The following is a 27,090-nucleotide window of genomic DNA, read 5'->3' as shown; positions in this document are numbered from 1 at the left end:
GTATCTTATTTCCACACGTAGATAAGCCTAATTGTTATTAATCAGGAATTCACAGACGGCAACTTCGGCTCTAATGTGGGTTGAAGAGTAACGTGGCAACGTGTCAAAAAGCACAAAACCAAAACAGATGGATTTGTTTCCCAGACGGATAAATTAAGAAGAGATGTGGGATCCTGAACTGGGGTGAATATAGAGTAGGTGAAGGTCTGCCCTCCTTTAGCATTCAATCCCTCATTCTTGGAGGAACCGCACTCTCTGGTAACGCACTGCGGCTCTTCACATGACCTTGACCTGTCTCTGCTCTACCAGGACAGTAACAACAACTCACACAAGATAACACAGAGGACTCAGGAACTCACACAAGATAACACAGAGGACTCAGGAACTCACACAAGATAACACAGAGGACTCAGGAACTCACACAAGATAACACAGAGGACTCAGGAACTCACACAAGATAACACAGAGGACTCAGGAACTCACACAAGATAACACAGAGGACTCAGGAACTCACACAAGATAACACAGAGGACTCAGGATCTCACACAAGATAACAAAGAGGACTCAATAATTCACACAAGATAACAGTCACATTTCTTGAAATGCTCCAAAATGCAGAAATATTTTTTTAATTTCTCCTATTGATGCATTTCTGTTTCCAGGAATCTGGGAGCCCAATTAAGTTTCAAGCAATTCCCCGAAGGATATCTAATGTATGAATTTCAACATCGCCCATGCAATATTTACCCTTGCACTAGAGCCAAACGAAATTGCAAACGGGTGTGGTGACCAGTAAACTGGACTGCTCATCGAAACAGCCAGCAGGCGATGTCAACAACCCCATTCCTCAACTGGACTACCTACCATGAAGACGGGAGAGTCTGTAAAATATATGGAGAGTCAATATGTAAAACATCCCTATGAGGGTGTGGTGGCAGACCTATTATTCCCAGAGGCCCCACTGTCCTGGTGCATCATGTGGTTTTACAGGATGTTACTGTGCAAGACGATCTCTAGGACCAGGTGGTCGTCAGCTGTTTTCTCTCAAACTAGTTAAAGAGGAGAGGAGGCTGAAAAATACAGGCCACGCTCCTCTCCTTTTCCTGTTATTGGATTTCACATCCCCACACCCAATGCATGTTCCTGATTACCAACCGTAGCTTTTGCTTCTTAAACAAGCCTTTTCATAAAATAGTTCATGTTCTGTGTCTGTCCTAGGAGTTCAGTATGCAGGGACTTTTCACCTAGTAGAAGTGTGTTATTGTCAATAAGAACTGATGTCCTCTCCCACATAAAAAAAATACTACACTGTACTATAGAATACTATAGTACTTACTATAGAATGTGGGTAGTAAACTGCAGTATACTGTAGAATCCTATACTCCACACTGTAGTATCCCTAGATCATTTAGCACTTACTTTAGAATTTAGATTTTGTAGTTTACAGTAGAATCCTATACCCCACACTGTAGTATCCCTCAATCATGTAGTGCTTACTTTATAATTTTCATTTTGTAGTATACTGGAGAATACTATACTACACACTCTAGTGTTGTCACGATACCAGAATTCTGACTTCAATACGATACCAGGTTAAGTATCACGATACTCGATACCATCACTATACTCAATACCAAAACGATACCACTACAACAAAAAGATGGCGTATTAACCAAAGTCACAGAATGGCACTTGATCCAGAAAAATAAACTCAGCTACTGCTCTGTTCAATTTTTGGGTATCTTTTGAGTTTAATATCCTTATATTTGAAAACGTATGTCCATTTTTTTTGACACAACCATGTATTCAATTATACAATCATACAATCAACTTGACTCTAACTTCAAAACAACATAATGAACTTGGTCAAATCAAATTGTATTTGTTGCATGCTTCGTAAAACAACTGGTGTAGACTAAGAGTGAAATGCTTACTTACTTATGGTCAGCTGAGTCTCTGTGAAAGCACAGTTGCATTTCAGAGGAAGTAACAGATCTGTCACGCCCTGACCTTAGAGTTCCTTTTTATGTCTCTATTGTGGTTTGGTCAGGGCGTGAGTTGGGGTGGGCATTCTATGTTCCCTATCTATGTTTTGTATTTCTGTGTTTTGGCCTGGTATGGCTCTCAATCAGGGACAGCTGTACATCGTTGTCGCTGATTGGGAGCCATACTGAGGTAGCCCTTTTTCCACATGTCTGATGTGGGAAGTTGTTTTTGCATTGCTGTGAGTAGCCTGCGAAACTGTTCGTTCGTTGTGTTGCTTCTTGTTTTGGTTTTTGCTGGTTCACCGTTTATATTAAAGTATGATGAACCCAGCCCACGCTGCGCCTTGGTCTCATTCCAACAACGGACGTTACAAGATCTAAGAAGTCCTTTTGTTGTACTCTTGTTAAAGTGTTATTTCGGCTATAATACTAAAGATACGCTAAATAATATTTCCCTATACGCAGATGACATTCTCCTCTATGTAACAGAACCCCAAGATAGTATTCCAGCTATTCTGGAGGTGATCCATTTTTTGGTACCTTCTCGGGATACAGAATAAATTGGAACAAGAGTGAATTAATGCCCATACGGTTGCAAAACACCTCCTGGCTAGAACATCTTCCAGTTAAGCTATCTTCAGATACATTTACCTACCTTGGAATTGTAGTAACCAAACAATACTCCTTACTATTTAAAGAGAATTTCCCCTCTCTGATGCAAAAACTTAAGGCAAACATACAATTTTGGAGAACTCTCTCAATTTGTAAGTCGCTCTGGATAAGAGCGTCTGCTAAATGACTTAAATGTAAATGTAAATTTCTCTGCTCGGAAGAATTAATGCCATTAAAATGGTCTTCTTCCCACAACTGCTCTACCTATACCAGAACATCCCAATATTCATACCTAAATCCTTTCATAAACAACTGGACTCTATTATCAATCCTTTCATCTGGGATTATAAAACACACAGGATAGGTAAAAAAACACCTCTGTAAATCCAAGATGGAAGGAGGATTGTCTCTCCCAAACTTTATATTTTACTACTGGGCCGCCAACCTCCGCGCTGTTACGTTTTTGCTGGATGACGCACACCCGCCACCCAGCTGGCTTAGTATGGAGCGAGAGGAGTGCCACCCCTTCTCTATTGGTGCTGTGATTTTGTCACCTGTCAATCTGGAGATGTCACTTTACCGTAACAATCCTATTATACATAGCACAGTCCAAATCCTTGAAGCAAATTAAAGTCCACTTTGAGCTTAGACCAATATCATTCATGCTTCCTGTTGCCAGGAATCCCTCCTTTGCCCCCTCTAACCTTGATAACACCTTTGAGCGGTGGGGAGAGTTGGGGATAAGTACCGTAGGGGATTTATATATAGGGGGAATCTTTGCTTCCTTTGAATCGCTGAGGGAAACTTATAATCTTCCCAGAAGTAACTTTTTCAGATACCTACAGATTAGAGACTATGTTAGAAAACACCTCCCAACATTTGGGAATGCTAAACCTTCCACGTTTGACGGATGTATAAAAATAGGCCCCACCTCAGACAAACTGATATCTCGTATATATGATGCTTTTCAATCTGTTAGCGCACCCTCTACTGATGCCATTAAGGCAAAATGGGAGGAAAAACTAGGGACTGATATTTCGGTGGCAGACTGGGAGGACAGCTTGGAGTATATCCACACCTGCTCCATTAACTCCAGACATCGTCTCATACAATTCAAGGTATTACACAGATTACACTATTCCAAAACCAAACTACATAGGATATTTCCTGGTACATCCCCTATGTGTGATAAATGTCAGGCTGAGCAGGGTACACTACTCCACTGCTTTGCCCTATGCTCTAACTTGTATGGGTATTGGTGTGGAATTTTTGGGGTCCTCTCTGAAGTTCTGGAGACTTCAATAGACCCAGACCCGCTTCTGATAATCCTGGGAGTGTCCGATTCCCTAAACGGATTAACCAACTCCCAAAAACAACTAATCTCTTACAGTCTCATTTCGGCAAAAAAAATTAATCTTGTTGTTTTGGAAAAAGAGGGAAGCGCCCTCTACCAAATTATGGCTCAGCAAATTGGCAAACACTGTACACTTAGAAAGAATTAGATATATTCTGAACAATAAATTATCAACATTTGATCAAATCTGGCAGCCTTTCCTCTCTTACTTGGACCAGGCGGCGCTGTGAATTTGCACTTAACGCACTCTCAATGGTCATACGGTAATCTACCTTTGGGCAGCATGTGCTGGCCCCGCCACCCGAGCAGCTGGGAGGGGAATAGGGTGGAATAAGGGGGGGATTAAGTGGGGGGGCTACATCGACCCTTTTTTCTTTCTACCTGTCCTTGTTTTGTATGTCTTGTTTTGTAATATTTGTTTTGTGCCCAGAACTCTGGGTCTTTTGATTAATGTCTGTGCTCTTATGTTTAGATAAGAACTGTAAACTTGTCTTTTGTACCTATACACCATTCTTGTGTATGTTTTCAATAAAAAATATTTCAACGTTAATGTGTTATTTATCTGTCAGACGTAATCCTCTAAGCGTTAACAAACGTTGCTTGTTCTTTATATATGCCTCTGTGCTGTTTCCCTTTAATGGGCCTAGAACCTGCCTAACGTTTAGATGTTACAATTGTTGTCTGGTCCATTGCATTGCTCAGAACTATTGAACCAACTCAATAGGTGGCCTGCCACGAACCTGTGAGTCTTATGTTCTGGTTGAGGTGTTCCCCTCATTAAATAGTAAGTGGTGTAGTCTGGTAGTTGTGCCATTTTAGCTAACCCTAGACTGCAGGTTACTACAGCATACTACAGTCATGTCCACAGAAATACTACAGTATACTATATTTATGCCCGCAATAACTTTACAGTGAATACTATAGTATACTAGTCATGTCTGCAAAAACACTACAGTGAATACTATAGTATACTAGTCACGTCCGCAAATACACTACAGTGAATACTACAATAAAGTCCGAAATAACACTACAGTGAATACTATGGCATACTAAAGTCATGTCCACAGACACGTTACAGTGAATACTATAGTATACTACATTCATGTCCGCAAAACACTACTGAATACTATAGAATACTACAGTCATGTCTGCAAAAACACTACAGTAAATACTACAGTATATAAATATAATAATTTTACAGTATTTAGACCATAGTATACTATAGTACTTTTTCATTATGTCTTGTACAAGAATAATATCAATACCTAAATAAAGAACCATACCTATTTAAGCTACACACCTACTCTGCCAATGGATATACTATAAATCTAAAACCAGAACATACCCACCATAGCTCGTTAGGGCCCTATGACCAAATGACCTGGAACTAACAATAACATAAACACAATGATTGGCTTGATAAAGTTAACTAGTCCCTGGAGAACCATGAGTCTGGGGCAACTAGAGCTGTAGGGGGAGGGGAGAGGGTGGGGGTATGCATAGCTAATTATCCATGACCGACCTGCTTTAAGCATGGTCCTCATCAGGGTTGTCATGCAGCCCAAAAATCTGAGGCGGTACAAAGTCCATTAGGATGGCTGGGGGTGGTCTGGAGGGGGGCTAGACCCCCGTTAGGAAGTTGGAGAATTCTGCATTTTTCAAACACCTGAAATCCACCCATAATCATAATGTCAAATGTTCAGGCATATCTAAGCATACCTCTTGAGCTGTCTATATCCTCCTGACTGGTGGTTCTTTTTTTAAAGAAACAAAATATGCTTCTCTGCATCTCTGCTAAAATCTCAGTAAAAGATTGAAAGGAATGTGAGTCTTATTCAGTAGTCTACATTAAGTTATTGCTTGCTTTTCTAAAATCTACCAACCTTGACAGTAGGCATGCCAGCTAAGCTAGTTGGACAAGCTAACTACTCTAACTTGATTGATAACCAGAAATGGCTTCTTGGTAGCTAGTTATGAGGTTGGGAGATTTGAACCTATCTGGGCTAGCTAAAGCCAACTTCATAAAATTGATAGATGGGTAGCAGTATTACAGAGCAACAACAACAACAAAATGGTATTAATATATACATGATTATATACTGCATATATAGTATATACACTGAACAAAAATATAAACGCAATATGCAACAATTTCAAAGATTTTACTGAGTTACAGTTCATATAAGGATATAAGGAACTGGAACACGCTGTCATACACGTCGATCCAGTGCATCCCAAACATGCTCAATCGTTGACATGTCTGGTGAGTATTCAGGCCATGGAAGAACTGGGACATTTTCAGCTTCCAGGAATTGTGTACAGATCCTTGCGACATGGGCCCATGCATTATCGTGCCATAAACGCTGTCTGCCATCTACCCGTTACAGTTGAAACTGGGATTCATCCATGAAGAGCACACTTCTCCAGCATACCATTGGACATCGAAGGTGAGCATTTGCCCACTGAAGTTGGTTACGACGCTGAACTGCAGTCAGGTCAAAGACCCTGGTAAGGACGATGACCACACAGATGAGCTTCCCTGAGATGGTTTCTGACAGTTTGTGCATAAATGCTTCAGTTGTGCAAACCCACAGTTTCTTCAGCTGTCTGGGTGACTGGTCTCAGACGATCCTGCAGGTGAAGAAGCCGGATGTGGAGGTCCTGGGCTGGCATGGTTACACGTGGTCTGTGGTCGTGAGGCTGGTTGAACAAAATGCCAAATGATCTAAAAAAAAATATGGGAGGCAACTTATGGTAGAGAAATTAACATTAAATGATATGGCAACAGCTCTGGTGGAAACTCCTGCAGTCAGCATGCCAATTGCACACTCCCTGAAAACTTGAGACATCTGTGGCATTGTGTTGAGTGACAACTTGTGTGGCCTTTTGTTGTCCCCAGCGAAAGGTGCACCTGTGTAATGATAATGCTGTTTAATAAGCTGATATGCCACACCTGTCAGGTGGATGGATTATCTTGGGAAATGATAAATGCTCACTAAGAGGGATATAAACAAATTTGTGCACATCATTTGAGAAAAATAAGCTTTTTATGCATATGGACTCATGAAACATGGGACCAACACTTTTTTATTTAGTGTATATACATATATTTTTTTGTTTCTTTAAACAGGACAAATCTGAGGGGGCATGTGCCCTTGTGCCCCATATGGGCATGATGTCTCTGGTACTCATTCCTGTCTCTGAAAAACGTCCCAAACGTTCCCAAAAGGGGTAGTGGCAATTTGACAGTCTGCAAGGCCTATAGCACCTGTTTGCCCTCAGAGGCTCATATGACCCAAGGGCCCTGAGTTTGGTGCTGATGGGACTTGGGGCCCCACACCCAGGATTGACCCGGGACTGGCCTAATGCACTACAAATACCACATGTGGGGAAGGTGATTGTCACAGCCTGCTCATTTGTTCTCGAACAGAGTGAGAGCAGTCTCTAAAGAGTGGCCTGGCTGACTTGTCTCTCCATTTAAGTCTCAGAGGATCACTGAATCTCTCCCTGAATGGACTCTATGGGCCTTAGTTGAGGGGATTTATTACAACAGTGCCTGGAACATGTTATGACAGCACTGTCTGATGTTGAACAAAACTGGTCACTGATTCAATAATTTGGCTCTACAGAGGGTGGTATGCTCAGCCGATCGCACCATTAGGTGCACACTGCCTGCCGTCCAGGACACCTACAACACCAGGTGTCACTGGAAGGCCAAGAAGATCATCAAGGACCTCAGCCACTCGAGTCCAGGCCTGTTCTCCCCGCTTCCATCACTCAGATGCGGGCAGTATAAGAGTATCATGGCAAAAACTGTCAGACTGGCCATTTGCTTCTATCCCCAGACCATCAGGCTGATGAATAGCAATTTATCATTGTTACAACTGTAAATATGTATTATTATTTTTTATTATTGTTTCATTCACTTTTCACTTACCCCCGTGCCTCCCACCCGAAAGAAACTTACCCTGCCCCCACCTCCCAATGGACATATCATTACTACAGTTACTATTATTCTTATTATTGTCTCATTCACTGTCACGAGTTCCGCCGAAGTCGGCTCCTCCCCTTGTTTGGGCGGCGTTCGGCGGTCGACGTCACCGGCTTTCTAGCCATCGCCGCTCCATTTTTCATTTATCCATTTTTTTTGTCTTGTTCCCTGCACACCTGGTTTTCATTCCCCAATCACACTACATGTATTTATTCCTCTGTTCCCCCTCATGTCTTTGTGTGAAATTGTTTGTGTGTTACGTGTTTTTGTACGCACTAGGCTTGCGTGCGTTTTTTCCCGTGTCATTTCACGAAGCCTGTTTGTATTGTTCTACATTTATTGTTTTGTGACTGTTTTGCGCATTTTACACTTTGCCTTGTTGGCTGGAGGGTTTTTGACGCAGCTGCGTCCGTCTGTATCTCTCTCCTGCCGAAATAAAGTGTGCGCCTGTTCACAATTCTCTGCTCTCCTGCACCTGACTTCACCACAAGTATGCACACGCCTGACATTCACTTCTCTTTTTTTTAATCTGCACTATTGGAGCTCGGAGCATAAGAATTTCACTGTACTTTAATTGTTAAAATAAACTCAGCAAAAAAAGAAAAGTCCCTTTTTCAGGACCCTGTCTTTCAAAGATAATTAGTAAAAATCCAAATAACTTCACAGATCTTCATTGTAAAAGGTTTAAACACTGTTTCCCATGCTTGTTCAATGAATCATAAACAATTAATGAACATGCACCTGTGGAATGGTCGTTAAGACACTAACAGCTTACAGACGGTAGGCAATTAAGGTCACAGTTATGAAAACTTAGGACACTAAAGAGGCCTTTCTACTGACTCTGAAAAACACCAAAAGAAAGATGCCCAGTGTCACGCCCTGACCTGAGAGAGCCGTTTTTCTCCGTTTGGTTAGGTCAGGGTGTGACATGGGGTGGGCATTCAATGTGTTATATTTCTATGCTTTTTTCTCCTTTGATTGGCCTAGTATGGTTTCCAATCAGAGGCAGCTGTCTATCGTTGTCTCTGATTGTAAATCATACTTAGGCAGCCCTTTTTCCCACTTTCAGTTGTGGGATCTTGTTTTTGTATTGCTGTTAGTAGCCTGCAAGACTTTTTGTTCGTTGTGTTGTTTATTGTTTTGTTTTTTTCTGGTTCACCGTTAAATAAAATATGATGAACCCAACACACGCTGCGCCTTGGTCTACCCTTTACGACGAACGTCACAGAAGATCCCACCACCAAGAGACCAAGCAGCGTCGAGAAATGGACCTGGGAAGACACCCAGGAGGAGATGGCATCCTGGTCTATTGAGGAGATGAGGAGGAGTGTATCCAGGGCTTTGGAGGAATTAGGGGCAGGAGAAAAGCACCTCCCATGGGAACAGGTGGAGGCAGCGAAAGCACGGCAACGAGGGAAACACGAGAGGCAGCCCACCAAAACTTTTGGGGGTGCACACTGGGAGATTGGCAGAGTCAGGTTGGAGACCTGAGTCAACTCCTCGTGCTTACCGTGGGGAGCGAGTGACTGAGCAAGCACTGTGTTATGCGGTGATGCGCACTGTGTCGCCAGTGCGTATTTACAGGCCGGTGCGCTCTGTGCCTGCCCCACGTACCAGGCCTCCAGTGAGTATATCCAGACTGGTATGTCCTGTTCCTGCTCCTCGCACTCGCCCTGAGGTGCATGTCACCAGTCTGGCGCCACCTGTGCCAGCCCCATGCATCAGGCCTCCAGTGCGCCGTCCCAGTCCAGAGCTTCCGGCGACTGTTCCCAGTCCAGAGCTTCCGGCGACGTCCCCCAGTCCAGAGCCTCCAGCGGCTTTCCCTAGTCCGGTGAGACCTGTTCCGGCTCCACGTAAGAAGCCTCTAGTGATGATCCATGGTCCGAAGCCTCGAGTGATGATCCATGGCACGGAGCCTCGAGTGATGATCCATGGCACGGAGCCTCGAGTGATAATCCATGGCCCGGAGCCTCCAGTGATAATCCATGGCAAGAAGCCTGTAGGGATGATCCATGGCCCGGAGCCTGTAGTGATGATCCATGGCACGAAGCCTCCAGCGATGATCCATGGCAAGAAGCCTGTAGGGATGATCCATGGCACGGAGCCTCCAGCGACGATCCATGGCCCGGAGCCTCCAGCGACGATCCATGGCACGGAGCCTCCAGCGACGATCCATGGCACGGAGCCTCCAGCGACGATCCATGGCACGGAGCCTCCAGCGACGATCCATGGCACGGAGCCTGCAGCGACGGTCCCCGGTCCCGAACCTCCTGAGACGGGCCCCGGTCCGGAACCTCCTGAGACGGCCTACAGTCCGGAACCTCCTGAGACGGCCTACAGTCCGGAACCTCCTGAGACGGCCTACAGTCCGGAACCTCCTGAGACGGCCTACAGTCCGGAACCTCCTGAGACGGCCTACAGTCCGGAACCTCCTGAGACGGCCTACAGTCCGGAACCTCCTGAGACGGCCCACAGTCCGGAACCTCCTGAGACGGCCCACAGTCCGGAACCTCCTGAGACGGCCCACAGTCCGGAACCTCCTGAGACGGCCCACAGTCCGGAACCTCCTGAGACGGCCCACAGTCCGGAACCTCCTGAGACGGCCCACAGTCCGGAACCTCCTGAGACGGCCCACAGTCCGGAACCTCCTGAGACGGCCCACAGTCCGGAACCTCCTGAGACATTCTCCAGTCCAGAGCCTCCGGCGGCGGTCCGCAGCCCAGAGCCTCCGGCGGCGGTCCGCAGCCCAGAGCCTCCGGCGGCGGTCCGCAGCCCAGAGCCTCCGGCGGCGGTCCGCAGCCCAGAGCCTCCGGCGGCGGTCCGCAGCCCAGAGCCTCCGGCGGCGGTCCGCAGCCCAGAGCCTCCGGGGATGATCGACGGTCCGGTTCATCCAGCGACGATCCACGGTTCAGAGCTTCCGGTGATGATCCACGGTCTGGTTCCTCCGGCAACAACAAAAGCGGAGGGATCAGCGGGCGGAGTGGGAGCTACGCCCCGAACCGGAGCCGCCACCATGAGTAGATGCCCACCCGGACCCTCCCCTATAGGTTCAGGTTTGTGTCCGGTAGTCCGCACCTTTGGGGGGGTACTGTCACGCCCTGACCTGAGAGAGCCGTTTTTCTCTGTTTCGTTAGGTCAGGGTGTGACATGGGGTGCATTCTATGTGTTATATTTCTATGTAGTTTTTTTTTCCTTTGATTGGCCTAGTATGGTTTCCAATCAGAGGCAGCTGTCTATCGTTGTCTCTGATTGGAAATCATACTTAGGCTGCCCTTTTTCCCCACTTTCAGTTGTGGGAACTTGTTTTTGTATTGCTGTTAGTAGCCTGCAAGACTTTTCGTTTGTTGTGTTGTTTATTGTTTTATTTTTTGCTGGTTCACCGTTAAATAAAATATAATGAACCCAACACACGCTGCGCCTTGGTCTACCCTTTACGATGAACGTCACACACAGGGTCCCTGCTCATCTGTGTGAACGTGCCTTAGGCATGCTGCAAGGAAGCATGAAGACTGCAGATGTGGCCAGGGCAATAAATTGCAATGTCCGTACTGTGAGACGCCTAAGACAGCGCTACAGGGAGACAGGACGGACAGCTGATCATCCTCGCAGTGGCAGACCATGTGTAACAACACCTGCACAGGATCGGTACATCCGAAATTCACAGCTGCGGGACAGGTACAGGATGTCAACAACAACTGCCCGAGTTATACCAGGAACGCACAATCCCTCCATCAGTGCTCAGACTGTCCGCAACAGGCTGAGAGAGGCTGGACTGAGGGCTTGTAGGCCTGTTGTAAGGCAGGTCCTCACCAGGTCCTCACATCACCGGCAACAATGTTGCCTATGGGCACAAACCCACCATCGCTGGACCAGACAGGACTGGCAAAAAGTACTCTTCACTTGTCTCACCAGGGGTGATGGTTGGATTCGCGTTTATCATCGAAGGAATGAGCGTTACACCGAGGTCTGTACTCTGGAGCGAGATCGATTTGGAGGTGGAGGGTCCCTCATGGTCTGGAGCGGTGTGTCACAGCATCACCGGACTGAGCTTGTTGTCATTGCAGGCAATCTCAACGCTGTGCGTTACAGGGAAGACATCCTCCTCCCTCATGTGGTATCCTTCCTGCAGGCTCATCCTGACATGACCCTCCAGCATGACAAAGCCACCAGCCATACTGCTCGTTCTGTGCGTGATTTCCTGCAAGACAGGAATGTCAGTGTTCTGCCATGGCCAGCGAAGAGCCCGGATCTGAATCCCATTGAGCACGTCTGGGACCTGTTGGGTCGGAGGGTGAGGGCTAGGGCCATTCCCCCCAGAAATGTCCGGGAACTTGCAGGTGCCTTGGTGGAAGAGTGGAGTAACATCTCACAGCAAGAACCGGCAAATCTGGTGCAGTTCATGAGGAGGAGATGCACTGCAGTACTTAATACAGCTGGTGGCCACACCAGATTTGACCCCCCCGCCTTTGTTCAGGGACACATTATTCCATTTCTGTTAGTCACATGTCTGTGGAACTTGTTCAGTTCATGTCTCAGTTGTTGAATCTTGTCATGTTCATACAAATATTTACACGTTAAGTTTGCTGAAAATAAACGCAGTTGACAGTGAGAGGACGTTTCTTTTATTGCTGAGTTTATGGCATAAATCCATTTCACATACTACACCAGTTACTGTTAGACCACACTCTACATACTGTGGAGCCATAATGGGGCCATCCTATATCTAAAGTCAAAGTTAGATGTTTGAGCTACGGTATAGCCTACAAAGCATTGTTCACAAGGACGAGTGATACGTTGCTTCTTGTGTTATGTTGAGTTATGTTTGTCTGCTGCATGTCAGTGGAGAACAAGCTGTTAGAGTGATTGCTGTGGCTGTTGAAGCTCTGTGAAGCTGGACAAGTGTTTACATTCCTGCAGCTGGAATCTTCTCATGGATGAAGTAAATCTCATTGAATCATTAAACTGCCAATATTATCATTTGTAGTGCATTCCTCGGCTGTCTTTGTCAATCAGCGTTTTATAAGAAATACCCTGAGAACGTGATATACATTCATAGTGGGATAATTCTCAGTGGGTACCACATAGACACAGGCAAGACAACCATTACAAAATACAAACAAATAGCATTGCATATCAATTTCTCTCATCTCTCTCTGAATGTGCCTAGAGGCAGGACACAAATATTTGCAGGCATCTGTCAAAGAATATGTAATTGATTAAGTTAAAGGGAATCTTAAAAGACAACCAGGTAAAAGAAGTATGGTTAGGGCTTAGAGGCATGCATTTTAGAGAATCCCCCTAACAGGGACAGACACTGTGCAGGGACAGACACTGTGCAGGGCAGGGCAGGGCAGAGCAGGGCAGGCGCTGAGAGTCTTTGTGCTGCAGACAGACAGTGCCTTTGTAAAGCCCTATCAGCCCTGACAGTCTCCCACTCCTCACATTCGGCTGTTGTCAATATCGGGTGTATGAGAGGCAAAGTCAGGTGCAGGAGCGAGGCGAAATGTAACCAAGCGCACTTTATTATAGTTCCAAAACACGAGAGCACTACTTAGTAAATCAAAATGCGCTCAAAACCACAGAACATAACCAAAGTAAAGCGCGTAAATCAAACACCACGAAAAACATGAAACAATTACACACAAAACATGATGGGAAACAGAGGGTTAAATACAAGTAGATTGATTGGGTAAATGATAACCAGGTGTGTATGGAAACAAGACAAGTAAAATGGATAATAGAAAAATGGAGCGGCGATGGCTAGAAAGCCTGTGACGTCGATCGCCGAACGCCGCCCGAACAAGAAGAGGAGCCAACTTCGGCGGAAGTCGTGACAGCTGTTTTGTCTCTGACTGGTTCTGGGTTCTGCCATTAATGAAACAAACTATATACAGTATCACATTCAGATCGAGTCAACATAATTTTATCCTATATGAGTCATTTATTGAAAGAACTGGAATGCGAGTATGTTTTTGACAGTGTCTAGCTAACAAGAAGCAGATTTACACATGATTGTCGGCCTGATGAAATCATTACGAACTCAGAGAAACTCTTTCTCCATCATCGTCTCTTTCCTGCATATTAGAAAGTACTCTCTAACCAGTGACGGACCTACAGATTAGTTCCAATCCCATTCATAGGCCTGGGTGTTTTTGACATCACTAGAGGCCTCTCTGGGGAGAATCAAACACTTTGTCCACCCAGCTCTGGTCTGGTCTAGCCATGCTTTGGCAGGGACACTCAGTAGGCCCACAACAGCTGTCTTCTTTCCTGATGAGGACACAGTGTCAGACTGTTTGAGTAGACACCAGGCCAGAGCCCAGTAGCATCCTGTGCCACTACGTTATCACCCAGGCCTCCACTCCCATGCTGGGTCCAGGAGGCCCACCCAGCCCCAGGGCTCAGCCATCACACCCACCCCACAATAGGACCATTGTCTCTGGGAGTGGAGGGCAGAGAGACGTCCATCCTGGATCCTGCTCAGACCAGCTCGGCTCTTTCATCCACAGTGTCACAGACTGGCCAAGAAGCAGCCCACGCACAAATCAAAGGGATCTCAGATTCTTATAGGGCTCTAAGCGACAGCCAAGGGAAATATACTGGTTCACCCAGGCTCTGCCAATTCAAACAACAATGTGAGCCATAGGGAGTACATACTGACATGACATTTACAGGGTGGCTCGCTGGGCTGACTCAGTCTGCGTCCAAAGTGCCATGGTCAAGAAGACACACAAAGAGGACTATTGGAGTTGCAAATTTAAAAAGCAGTGAGTCATTGCCATCATGTATTTCTGTTAATACGGCTAGCAGCAGTGAGCGCTGTCACAGGGTGGCAAGTCACTCTTGTTTTCAGCACGTCAGAGTGTGTAGGCTGTGACGAGCCTGTCATCTGTCATCATCTGAAACACATTCAGTTTGTGTTCGGCTCTCGGAGTCACGCACATATTAAACGGTGCGTTAACTTATACTCAGGCTGCAGTAACAGTGGTGGGGACATGAGGAAAAGAGTCTCATGGGATTTACTCTGTATCCTTACATACGTTTAAATCAAATCAAATCCATTTTTATTTGTCACATGGGCCAAATACAAGAGGTGTAGACGTTACAGTGAAATGCTTACTTACAAGCCCTTAACCAACAATGCAGTTCAAGAAAGTAACATAATAAAATAACAATAACGATGCTATATACAGGGGATACCGGTACCGAGTCAATGTGGGGGGGTACAAGATAGTTAAGGTAATTTGTACATGTAGGTAGGGGTAAAGTGACTATGCATAGATAATAAACAGCGAGTAGCAGCAGTGTAAAAACAAAGGGTGGGGGGTGTCATTGTAAATAGTCTGTATGGCCATTTTATTAATTGTTCAGCATTATTATGGCTTGGGGGTAGAAGCTGTTAAGGAGCCTTTTGGATCAAGACTTAGCGCTCCGGTACCGCTTGCCGTGCAGCAGCAGGGAGAACAGTCTAGGACTTGGGTGACTGGAGTCGTTGACAATTCTTTGGGCCTTCCTCTGACACCACCTAGTATATACAGTTGAAGTCAGAAGTTTACATACACCTTAGCCAAACACATTTAAAATCAGTTTATCACAATTCCTGACATTTAATCCTAGTAAAAATTCCCAGTCTTAGGTCCGTTAGGATCACCACTTATTTTAAGAATGTGAAATGTCAGAATAATAGTAGAGAGAATGATTTATTTCAGCTTTTATTTCTTTCATCACATTCCCAGGGGGTCAGAAGTTTACATACACTCAATTAGTATTTGGTAGCATTGCCTTTAAATTGTTTAACTTGGGTCAAACGTTTCGGTAGCCTTCCACAAGCTTCCCACAATAAGCTGGGTGAATTTTGGCCCATTCCTCTTGACAGAGCTGGTGTAACTGAATCAGGTTTGTAGGCCCCCTTGCTCGCACAGGTTTTTTCAGTTCTGCCCACACATTTTCTGTAGGATTGAGGTCATGGTTTTGAGATGGCCACTCCAATACCTTGACTTTGTTGTCCTTAAGCCATTTTGCCACAACTTTGGAAGTATGCTTGGGGTCATTGTCCATTTGGATGACCCATTTGCAACCAAGCTTTAACTTCCTGACTGATGTCTTGAGATGTTGCTTCAATATATCCACATAATTTTCCTCCCTCATGATGCCATCTATTTTGTGAAGTGCACCAGACCCTCCTGCAGCAAAGCACCCACACAACATGATGCTGCCACCCCCGTGCTTCACGGTTGGGATGGTGTTCTTTGGCTTACAAGCCTCTGCCTTTTTCCTCCAAACATAACGATGGTCATTATGGCCAAACAGTTCTATTTCTGTTTCATCAGACCAGAGGACATTTCTCCAAAAAGTACATTCTTTATCATGTGTAGTTGCAAACTGTAGTCTGGCTTTTTTATGGCGGTTTTGGAGCAGTGGCTTCTTCTTTGCTGAGCAACCTTTCAGGTTATGTCAATATAGGACTCATTTTACTGTGGATATAAATATTTTTGTACCTGTTTCCTCCAGCATCTTCACAGTGTTCTTTGCTGTTGTTCTGGGATTGATTTGCACTTCTTGCACCAAAGTACGTTCATCTCTAGGAAACAGAACGCGTCTCCTCCCTGAGCGGTATGACGGCTGCATGGTCCCATGGTGCTTATACTTGCGTACTATTGTTTGTACAGATGAACGTGGTACCTTCAGGTGTTTGGAAATTGCTCCCAAGAATGAACCAGACTTGTGGAGGTCTACAATTTTTTTCTGACGTCTTGGCTGATTTCTTTTGATTTTCCTATGATGTCAAGCAAAGAGGCACTGAGTTTGAAGATAGGCCTTGAAATACATCCACAGGTACACCTCCAATTGACTCAAATTAGCCGATCAGAAGCTTCTAAAGCCATGACATCATTTTCTGGAATTTTCCAAGCTGTATGTAAACTTCTGACTAGAGGTTGACCGATTAACCGGAATGGCCGATTAATTAGGGCCGATTTCAAGTTTTCATATCAATCGGTAATTGGCATTTTTGGACACCGATTATGGCCGATTACATTGCACTCCACGAGGAGACCGCGTGGCAGGCTGACTACCTGTTATGCGAGTGCAGAAAAGATCCAAAGTAAGGTGCTAGCTAGCATTAAACTTATCTTATAAAAAACAATCAATCTTAACATAATCACTAGTTAACTACACATGGTTGATGATATCACTAGTTTATCTAGCTTGTGCTGCGTTGCATATAATCAATGCAGTGCCTGTTAATTTATCATTGAATCATAGCCTACTTCGCCAAATGGGTGATTTAACAAGCGCATTCGCAAAAAAGCACTGTCGTTGCACCAATGTGTATCTAACCATAAACATCAATGCCTTTCTTAAAATCAATACACAAGTATATATTTTTAAACCTGCATATTTAGTTAATATTGCCTGCTAACATGAATTTCTTTTAACTTGGGAAATTGTGTCACTTCTCTTGCGTTCTGTGCAAGCAGATTCAGGGTATATGCAGCAGTTTGGGCCGCCTGGCTCATTGCAAACTGTGTGAAGACCATTTCTTCCTAACAAAGACCGTAATTAATTTGCCAGAATTGTACATAAAAATGACATAACATTGAAGGTTGTGCAATGTAACAGCAATATTTAGACTTAGGGATGCCACCCGTTAGATAAAATACGGAACGGTTCCGTATTTCACTGAAAGAATAAATGTTTTGTTTTCAAAATGATAGTTTCCAGATTTGATCATATTAATGACCTAAGGCTCGTATTTCTGTGTGTTATTATATTATAATTAAGTCTATGATTTGATAGAGCAGTCTGACTCAGCGGTGGTAGGCAGCAGCAGGCTCGTAAGCATTCATTCAAACAGCACTTTAATGCATTTGCCAGCAGCTCTTCGCTGTGTTTCAAGCATTGCGCTGTTTATGACTTCAAGCCTATCGACTCCCGAGATTAGGCTGGAAATACTAAAGTACCTATTAGAACATCCAATATTGAAAGGTATATGTAATACAAATGGTATAGAGAGAAATAGTCCTATAATAACTACTACCTAAAACTTCTTACCTGGGAATATTGAAGACTCATGTTAAAAGGAACCACCAGCTTTCATATGTTCTGAGCAAGGAATTTAAACGTTAGCTTTTTTACATGGCACATATTGCACTTTCACTTTCTTCTCCAACACTTTGTTTTTGCATTATTTAAATCAAATTGAACATGTTTCATTATTTATTTGAGACTAAATTGATTTTATTGATGTATTATATTAAGTTAAAATAAGTGTTCATTCAGTATTGTTGTAATTGTCATTTTTACAAACATATATATAAAAATCAGCCGATTAATCGGTACCGGCTTTTTTTGGTCCTCCAATAATCGGTATCGGTATCGACGTTGAAAAATCATAGTCGGTCGACCTCTACTTCTGACCCACTGGAATTGTGATACAGTGAATTATAAGTGAAGTAATCTGTCTGTAAACAATTGTTGGAAAAATTACTTGTGTCATGCACAAAGTAGATGTCCTAACCGACTTGCCAAAACTAAAGCTTGTTAATAACAAGACATTTGTGGAGTGGTTGAAAAACGAGTTTTAATGACTCCAACCTAAATGTATGTAAACTTCCGACTTCAACTGTAGGTCCTGGATGGCAGGAAGCTTAGCCCCAGTGATGTACTGGGCGGTACGCACTACCCTATGTAGCGCCTTACGGTCAGATGCCGAGCAGTTGCCATACCAGGTAGTGATGCAACCGGTCAGGATGCTCTCGATGGTGCAGCTGTAGAACTTTTTGAGGATCTGGGGACCCACGCCAAATCTTTTCAGTCTCCTGAGGGGGATAAGATGTTGCCTTTCTCTCTTCACAACTGTCTGTATTTGGACCATGATAGTTCGTTGGTGATGTGGACACCAAGGAACTTGAAACTCTCGACCAGCTCCACTACAGGCCCATCGATGTTAATGGGGGCCTGTTCGGCACTCCTTTTCTTGTAGTCCAAGATCAGCTCCTTTGTCTTGCTCACATTGAGGGAGAGGTTGTTGTCCTGGCACCACACTGCCAGGTCATTTCCATGGCCATCTCAGAAAATGTCTCAGGCCATTAAATAGACCATGAGGAAACCTGCAGAAAACGTTATGCTGAAGTCCTGAAATTCCCACAGAAGAACATTGTTTCTTAAAGTTCTCTGAACGTTCTGAACGGAACATTACTTTAAATAGAACCATGAGGAAATCTGTTGGAAATGTTATTCTGAAGTACTGGAAATCCCTCCTAAGAAATATATGGTTCTCAGAACATTATGTGCTAGCTATATAATATTCATATTATATTGTACAACCGCTATTCCATTCATAATGGAACCTAACGTAACATATCATACTAAATGGAATATCACAGATTTACATACAGAATAATATGAACTGCCCTGAGATTGAGCAGTTGACATGAGGACAAATCAAAAGCAGCTGCCTGATGTCTCCTGCACTTCCAGTTTGCCATTTATCCCCACGGTGTGAGTTCTATTTGTGGTGGATACACATGAAGTAGTTCCATGTTGTGATGGCAACACCAGAATGTAATACCCCAAACAGAGAGTCAGGTACACCAGTGGACATCTGCTTCAGTTCCTCTGAAGGGAGGAATCTCATCTGTCCGAGCAACCAGAGCCATTTAAAAGCTATAGAGAGACCTCGAAATTCCAGGTGGAATGAGAATACAATAAAGGGAGGTTAAATCTGTTTTGTTTAACATCAGCAAAAATCAGCCATTATTCTTGACAAGACAATCCTTTCACATACCGTCTGGACAAGACAAAGGCTCTACTTTAATTTCCTGTTCCTGGAATGACCTTCATCCGCTGCTCAGACAAATACCTCCCCAATATTATGGGATTGATTGCATAATTGAGGAGTGGAGGGTCGTTTGGACAGTCTGCGCTCTAAGCTGCTGTGGGTCATATACTGTAGATCAGTTAGTGCCCCAGACAGGGAGTTACCCACTCTATCTGGACAAGGTGATCCAGGAGTGGCTACGGAGGGACTGTCTGCTGGACAATGAGCAGGCTAGACCAGACCAGACCTGGCTGTAGCGCGGGATGCGTGGAATGTAATTTCAACCAGCCAGCTGAAACCTAGCTTCTGGAATGCACATGAAGTCAGAAGTAGTACCCAGACTGTTGTTTGTGAAAGGGAATCAAAACGCAGCTCCTGCTGAGAGGGGGATTGGCTGGTTGAAGTGATGCTATCTGGGACCGCAGGGGGCTTTTAGCTAAAGCCCCTGAGGTAGAAAGCACCTGTTCTCTCACCGACAGCTTTCACTATGGTAATTGAACATTTCCTGTGCCTAGTATAGGGAAACGGGAAAAGTATTCTCTCTTAATTTTTCCAAACTTATATACATCAATGTACTACTAATGTTGAACTTCAGAGGGTGAAGGCATATTCTAGGTCATAGTCTGTCAACACTAGAACTTTATTACATTTTGATCATTTAGCAGACAATCTTATCCAGAGCGACTTACCGTAGCAATTAGGGTTAAGTGCTTTACACAAGGTAAAATCAGCCGATTTTTTTACCCAGTTGGCTCAGCAACCTTTGGGTTAGTGGCCCAACACTCTTAACCTCTAGGCTACCTATCTGTACCTTGGGGCTTGGACATGAGACAAACAATCCATTCAGTTTCCTCAATAGGTACTTTCTGTTTTTGTTCTGCAATCATTTGTTTAATTTGTTTTTGCTACGTAATCATCTCAAACACTGTTTGAAAGTAACAACTATGCAAACACCTGACGGCAGTCATTATGCTTTGTGTGTTTTCCCAGAAGTATTAGCTCTGCGGCTGAACAACCTTATGACCAGCCAAGACACAAACACAGCCCAAACACAGCCCAACACGAGGCCTCAGAATCTGTTGTGCTTAATTACCTCTTTAGAGAAACATTTAGATCCAGACAGACAGCTGATGTTCTGAAAGAACTGTAAAATCTGGATCCCTACAAATCAGCTGGGCTAGACAATATGGACCCTCTCTTTCTAAAATGATCTGCCGAAATTGTTGCAACCCCTATTACTAGCCTATTCAACCTCTCTTTCACATTGTCTGAGATCCCCAAAGATTGGAAAGCTACCGCGGTCACCCCCCTCTTCAAAGGGGGAGACACTCTAGACCCAAACTGTTATAGACCTATATCCATCCTGCCCTGCCTTCTAAAATCTTCGAAAGCCAAGTTAATAAACAGATCACCGACCATATCGAATCCAACCGTCCCTTCTCCACTATGCAATCTGGTTTCCGAGCTGGTCATGGGTGCACCTCAGCCACGCTCAAGGTCCTAAATGATATCATAACCGCCATCAAGAAAAGACATTACTGTGCATCCGTCTTCATCGACCTGGCCAAGGCTTTCGACTCTGTCAATCACCGCATTCTTATTGGCAGACTCAATAGCTTTGGCTTCTCAAATGACTGCCTCGCCTGGTTCACCAACTACTTCTCTGATTGAGTTCAGTGTGTCAAATCGGAGGGCCTGGCAATCTCTATGGGGGTGCCACAGGGTTAAATTCTCGGGCCGACTCTTTTCTCTGTATATATCAATGATGTCGCTCTTGCTGCTGGTGATTCTCTGATCCACCTCTACGCAGACGACACATCTGGCCCTTCTTTGGACACAAACCTCCAACGCCATACAACACTCCTTCCGTGGCCTCCAACTGCTTTAAAATGCTAGTAAAACTAAGTGCATGCTCTTCAACCGATTGCTGCCCGCACCCTCCCGCCCGACTAGCATCACTACTCTGGACGGTTCTGACCTAGAATATGTGGACAACTACAAATACAGTGGGCTCCAAAATTACTGGCACCCCTGACTGGCATGCACAAACAATACTTAAAAATATATAACAATATAATTATAGAGATAAAGTCAAAATACCAACATGTGATAAATACTGTACTTTCTTTTATGTTTCAATGGAACCCTACCAAAATCATACAATTATTTAATACAAAATACATCTCACCAAAATCAAGGTTTCATAATTATTGGCACTCCTCATTTAGTACTTCCTCTGGCAAGGACAACAGCATGGTCTTTTCCTGTAATGTTTGACAAGGTTAAGGAACACATTTGGAGGGATTTTGGACCATTCCTCTATACAGATCCTTTCAAGATCCTTCACATTCTTGGGTTTGCGCTTATCAACTGCCCTCTTCAACTCAGCCCACAGGTTTTCAATTGGATTGAGGTCCGGCGACGATTAAAACAGCCCCAAAACATCACTGACCCACCACCATATTTCACCGTGAGTATGAGGTGCCTCTCCTTGTATGCATCTCTGTTTCGACGCCAAACATGCCGATGCTGTATCTGACCAAAACGTTCAATTTTGGTCTCATCTGACCAGAGCACCTTCTTCCAATCATAATTTAAATTACGTTTTGCAAACTCCAAGCGCTTGCGTCTGTGTCTTGGGGTCAGAAACGGTTTTCTTCTGGCAACCCTTCCAAAGAGCCTGTGGTTGTGGAGGTGGCGTCTGATGGTCCTTTTTTAAACCTGGTGACCCCAAGACACCACCAAGGCCTGCAAATCTTTCACAGTGATTCTTGGGGATTTTGTTGCTTCTCTCACGATCCTCCTCCCTGTCCTTGGGGGCAAAATGCATTTGCGTCTTCTACCCGTGAGGTTTTCAACTGTTCCATATCTTTTGAATTTTTTAATAATTGCCCCGACAGTGCTCAGTGGTATATTCAATCGTTTGTGGATCTTCTTCTAGCCATTACCAGATTTATGAAGGTCTACGACCATCTGTCCCTTTTGAACTGCCAGGTCTTTTCTTTTCTTCATGGTGTTGGATGACAAAGGGATATTGCATGCGTGTTACCTCATTTCTATACCCTAGAGAAAAAGGAAGTGATGTAATGGCTCAATATAGTTCCTTAACACTTAGATAAACTTAAATAAGTGGAATTTAATTCCTGGTTTAATTTTGGTAGATGTTATTTACAATAATATTTAAGGGTGCCATTCATTTTGAAACCTTGATTTGGAAGACATTACATTTTAATTAAATCAATAAATTATTTTGTTGGGTTCCATTGAAACATTAATAAAGTACAGTATTTTTCACATGTTGGTATTTTGAGTTTATCTCTATAATTATATTGTTTATATTTTTTTAAGTATTGTTTGTGCATTGCCAGTCAGGGGTGCCACTACTTTTGGAGCCCACTAGGTGTCTGGTTAGACTGTAAACTCTCCTTCCAGACTCACATTAAGCATCTCCAATCCAAAATTAAATCCAGAATCGGCTTCCTATTTCGCAACAAAAGCCTCCTTCACTCATGCCGCCAAAACTGTCTGTCCTACCAATCCTTGACTATTTACAAAATAGCCCCCAACACCGTACTCAGCAAACTGGATGTAGTCTATCACAGTGCCATCCGTTTTAACACCAAAGCCCCATATACTACCCACCACTGCAACCTGTATGCTCTCATTGGCTGGCTCGCACTACATATCCGTCGCCAACCCCACTGGCTCCAGGTCATCTATAAGTCTTTGCTAGGTAAAGCCCCGCCTTATCTCAGCTCACTGGTCACCATAGCAACACCCACCCGTAGCACGCACTCCAGCAGGTATATTGCACTGGTCATCCTCAAAGCCAACACTTCCTTTGGCTGCCTTTCCTTCCAGTTCTCTGCTGCCAATAACTGGAACGAATTGCAAAAATCTCTGAAACTGGAGTCTTGTATCTCCCTCTCTAAGTTTAAGCATCAGCTGTCTGAGCAGGTTACCAATCACTGTACCTGTACACAGCCAATCTGTAAATAGCCCAACTGACTACCTCATCCCCATATTATTAATTACCTTCTTGCTCTTTTTCACCCCAGTATCTCTACTTGCAGATCATCATCTGCACATCTATCACTCCAGTATTAATGCTAAATTGTAATTATTTAAAATGTATTGCCTACCTCCCTACTCTTCTACATTTGCACACACTGTACATATATTTTTATATTTGTATTTTATTTTGTGTTATTGACTGTACGTTTGTTCATGTGTAACTCTGTGTTGTTGTTTTTGTCGCACTGCTTTGCTTTTTAATGGCCAGGTTGCAGTTGTAAATGGGAACTTGTTCTCAACTGGCCTACCTGGTAAAAAAAAGGTGAAATAAAATGTAAAAATTGTAAGCCTGCTGTGACATTTGAGTGTGCAGACTTCTAGAATCACTGTAGTCATTTGTGGAAAGTTATATCAATAACACCGCTGGGTTATTTGGCAGGCTGAGCCTGAGCAATAGCGCTTGACATTTTTCAAAAACTTGTCTGTTGTAAACTACTGGGGTCCTTGAAAGTTGGCTGCGACATGTTGTCAAGTGGAATAGTGTCTTTCGTCTAAACCTCTTCACATGAAGGGGTTTTGTCCCGGTCGGTAAGGAGGGACCACCGACAGCCAAAGAAAAACTAAGATTCAAGCAACACTTCCCAACATAACTTTTTATTGAAAGGAAGTTATTATCAACATTTACCAAATCCAGTCCAGATATGGAAAAAGAGTTTAGCTAATCTGCTCTTTCATCACTTACCCCTGGCTATCTTCAATAGAACAGCTGACAAAGCACTCCGTGTGGAATGAATTCAGCACATGGGGACAACTCATTATAGCAGTTAGGAGCTGCAAAGTGCACAGTCCAGCAACGGTCCAGACCAATTATGGTTCAAATGTTAATTGACCCACTGTTTAACTATCTCTCTGTCTGAATGGGGATGTATTCATGACTTCCCAGTGAGCCTATAGGGAGCAGGACTTCTCCAACAGGAACCCAAAAGATGAATCTCTGTCTGTAATGAGTTGGGCACAGAGGAGCCTGAACGTCAGCTTAGAACTTCAACATCAGCTTAGAACTCCATTAAAGGGGCTTTTCCAGAGAAGAATGGAAGGAAACCGGGCAAGAAAGGGCTCTTGGAGACAAGAGAGGGTTCCAGCCAAGGCTTTAACTCTGTTGCCAAGCTACACATGTTTGCGGAAAATCTTTGTCATCTTTGGACTGTTTATGAAGCACATATGCAAGTTCACTTCTCACACATATCAAGTATAAACATGTAAAAATAAGAAATAAATTGCAAATGAGTACATAAATCCAAGAGTTGGGTGTGGCAGTACTATTGAGGTTCTCTTTGAGCTCCGAGGAGTGGCTTGATTTGTGGTTTGAATTACATAGTGAGAAAGTTATTCTATGGATAAATTAGGTATGACACATGTTCTAGATTTATGTGAATTTTTATCTTGTACTCTGTTATATGAAGTATGCAAATATGGTCCTAGATAACTTCAGACGTGACTTTTTTTGGCGGTTATGCTAAGCTCAGCTTCTCACTATTTCCCCAAGAACTCTGACTGGATTTGAATGTCTCCTAAGTAGTGCCTTTCTAGCTGGTCACAGTTAATGGAAACAGGTTCGCATCAGACCACAGATTTTCATTTAATCTTGACAGTTGGTGGTTATGTTGGCCAGCAGTGCGGGTGTGAGTAAGGAGAGAGGTTTGCAACTGTGACCTACAGTTTTACTTAATCTTTTGCACTCCACACACTTGGCCAAGAAAGCCCCAGCGCCCAGTGCCCATACCAGATTATATCCTGCATACAGTACATCAAATCAAATGTTATTTGTAACATGTGCCAAATACAACAGGTGTAGACCTTACAGTGAAATGCTTACTTACAAGCCTTTATGCATATCCTGGCTTCTGGGCCTGAGTAGCAGGCAGTTTAATTTGGGCACGCTTTTCATCCAAAATTCCGAATGCTGCCCCCTACCCTAGTGAAGTTAAGCATTTTCGGCAGGATAAAACAGCAGCCTCTGGTAAGACAAGGGGTGAAGGTCTATGTATATTTGTCAAACAACAGCTGGTGCACGAAATCTAAGGAAGTCTCAAGGTTTTGCTCGCCTGAGGTAGAGTATCTCATGATAAGCTGTAGACCACACTATTTACAAAGAGGGTTTTCATCTGTATTTTTAGTCGCTGTATTCATACCACCACAAACCAATGCTGGCACTAAGACGGCACTCAATTAGCAGTATACGGCCATAAGAAAACAGGAAAACGCTCATCCAGAGGCTGCGCTCCCAGTGGCCGGGGACTTTAATGCAGGGAAACTCAAATCCATTTTACCTAATTTCTACCAGCATGTTAAATGTGCAACCAGAGGGGAAAAAAACTCTAGACCACCTTTACTCCACACACAGAGACGTGTACAAATATCTCCCTCACCCTCCATTTGGCAAATCTGACAATAATTCTGTCCTCCTGATTCCTGCTTATAAACAAAAACTAAAGCAGGAAACACCAGTGACTCGGTCAATAAGGAAGTGGTCAGATGAAGCAGATGCTAAGCTACAGGACTGTTTTGCTAGCACAGATTGGAATATGTTCCAGGATTTTTCCGATAGCATCAGTCACTGGCTTCATCAATAAGTGCATCGGTGACGTCGTCCTCACAGTGACCATACATACATACCCCAACCAGAACCCATGGAAAGCTGTTGCTTTCAAGGAGCGAGACTAACCCGGAAGCTTATAAGAAATCCCGCTATGCCCTCCGACAAACCTTCAAACAGGCAAACCGTCAATACAGGACTAAGATGGAATCATACTACACCGGCTCCAACACTCGTCAGATGTGGCAGGGCTTGAAAACTATTACAGACTACAAAGGGAATCACAGCTACGAGCTGCCCAGTGACACGAGTATTCCAGATGAGCAAAATGACTTCTATGCTCGCTTCGAGGCAAGTAACACTGAAGCATGCATGAGAGCATCAGTTGTTCCGGATGTCTGTGTGATCACACTCTCCGTAGCCTATGTGAGTAAGACCTTTAAACAGGTCAACATTCACAAGGCCACAGGGCCAGACGGATTACCAGGACATGTACTCCGAGCATGCACTGACCAACTGGCAAGTGTCTTCACTGACATTTTCAACCTCTCCCTGACTGAGTCTGTAATACCAACATGTTTCAAACAGACCACCGTAGTCCCAGTACCCAAGAACACTAAGGTAACCTGCCTAAATGACTACTGACCCGTAGCACACACGTCTGTAGCCATGAAGTGCTTTGAAAGGCTGGTCATGGCTCACATCAACACCATCATC

At 44.0% G+C, this 27,090-nt stretch overlaps 1 protein-coding gene across 1 annotated transcript in view; it reads right to left on the bottom strand.

The window, feature by feature from the left end:
* The window catches only part of LOC106571406 (scavenger receptor class A member 5), an 87,739-nt gene that overhangs the window by 41,305 nt on the left and 19,344 nt on the right, over positions 1 to 27,090 (bottom strand). The window lies entirely within an intron of this gene.

Source organism: Salmo salar, chromosome ssa15, assembly GCF_905237065.1.
Source record: "Salmo salar chromosome ssa15, Ssal_v3.1, whole genome shotgun sequence".
NCBI lineage: Eukaryota > Metazoa > Chordata > Actinopteri > Salmoniformes > Salmonidae > Salmo > Salmo salar.
This window is presented reverse-complemented; position numbering and strand designations above follow the sequence as displayed.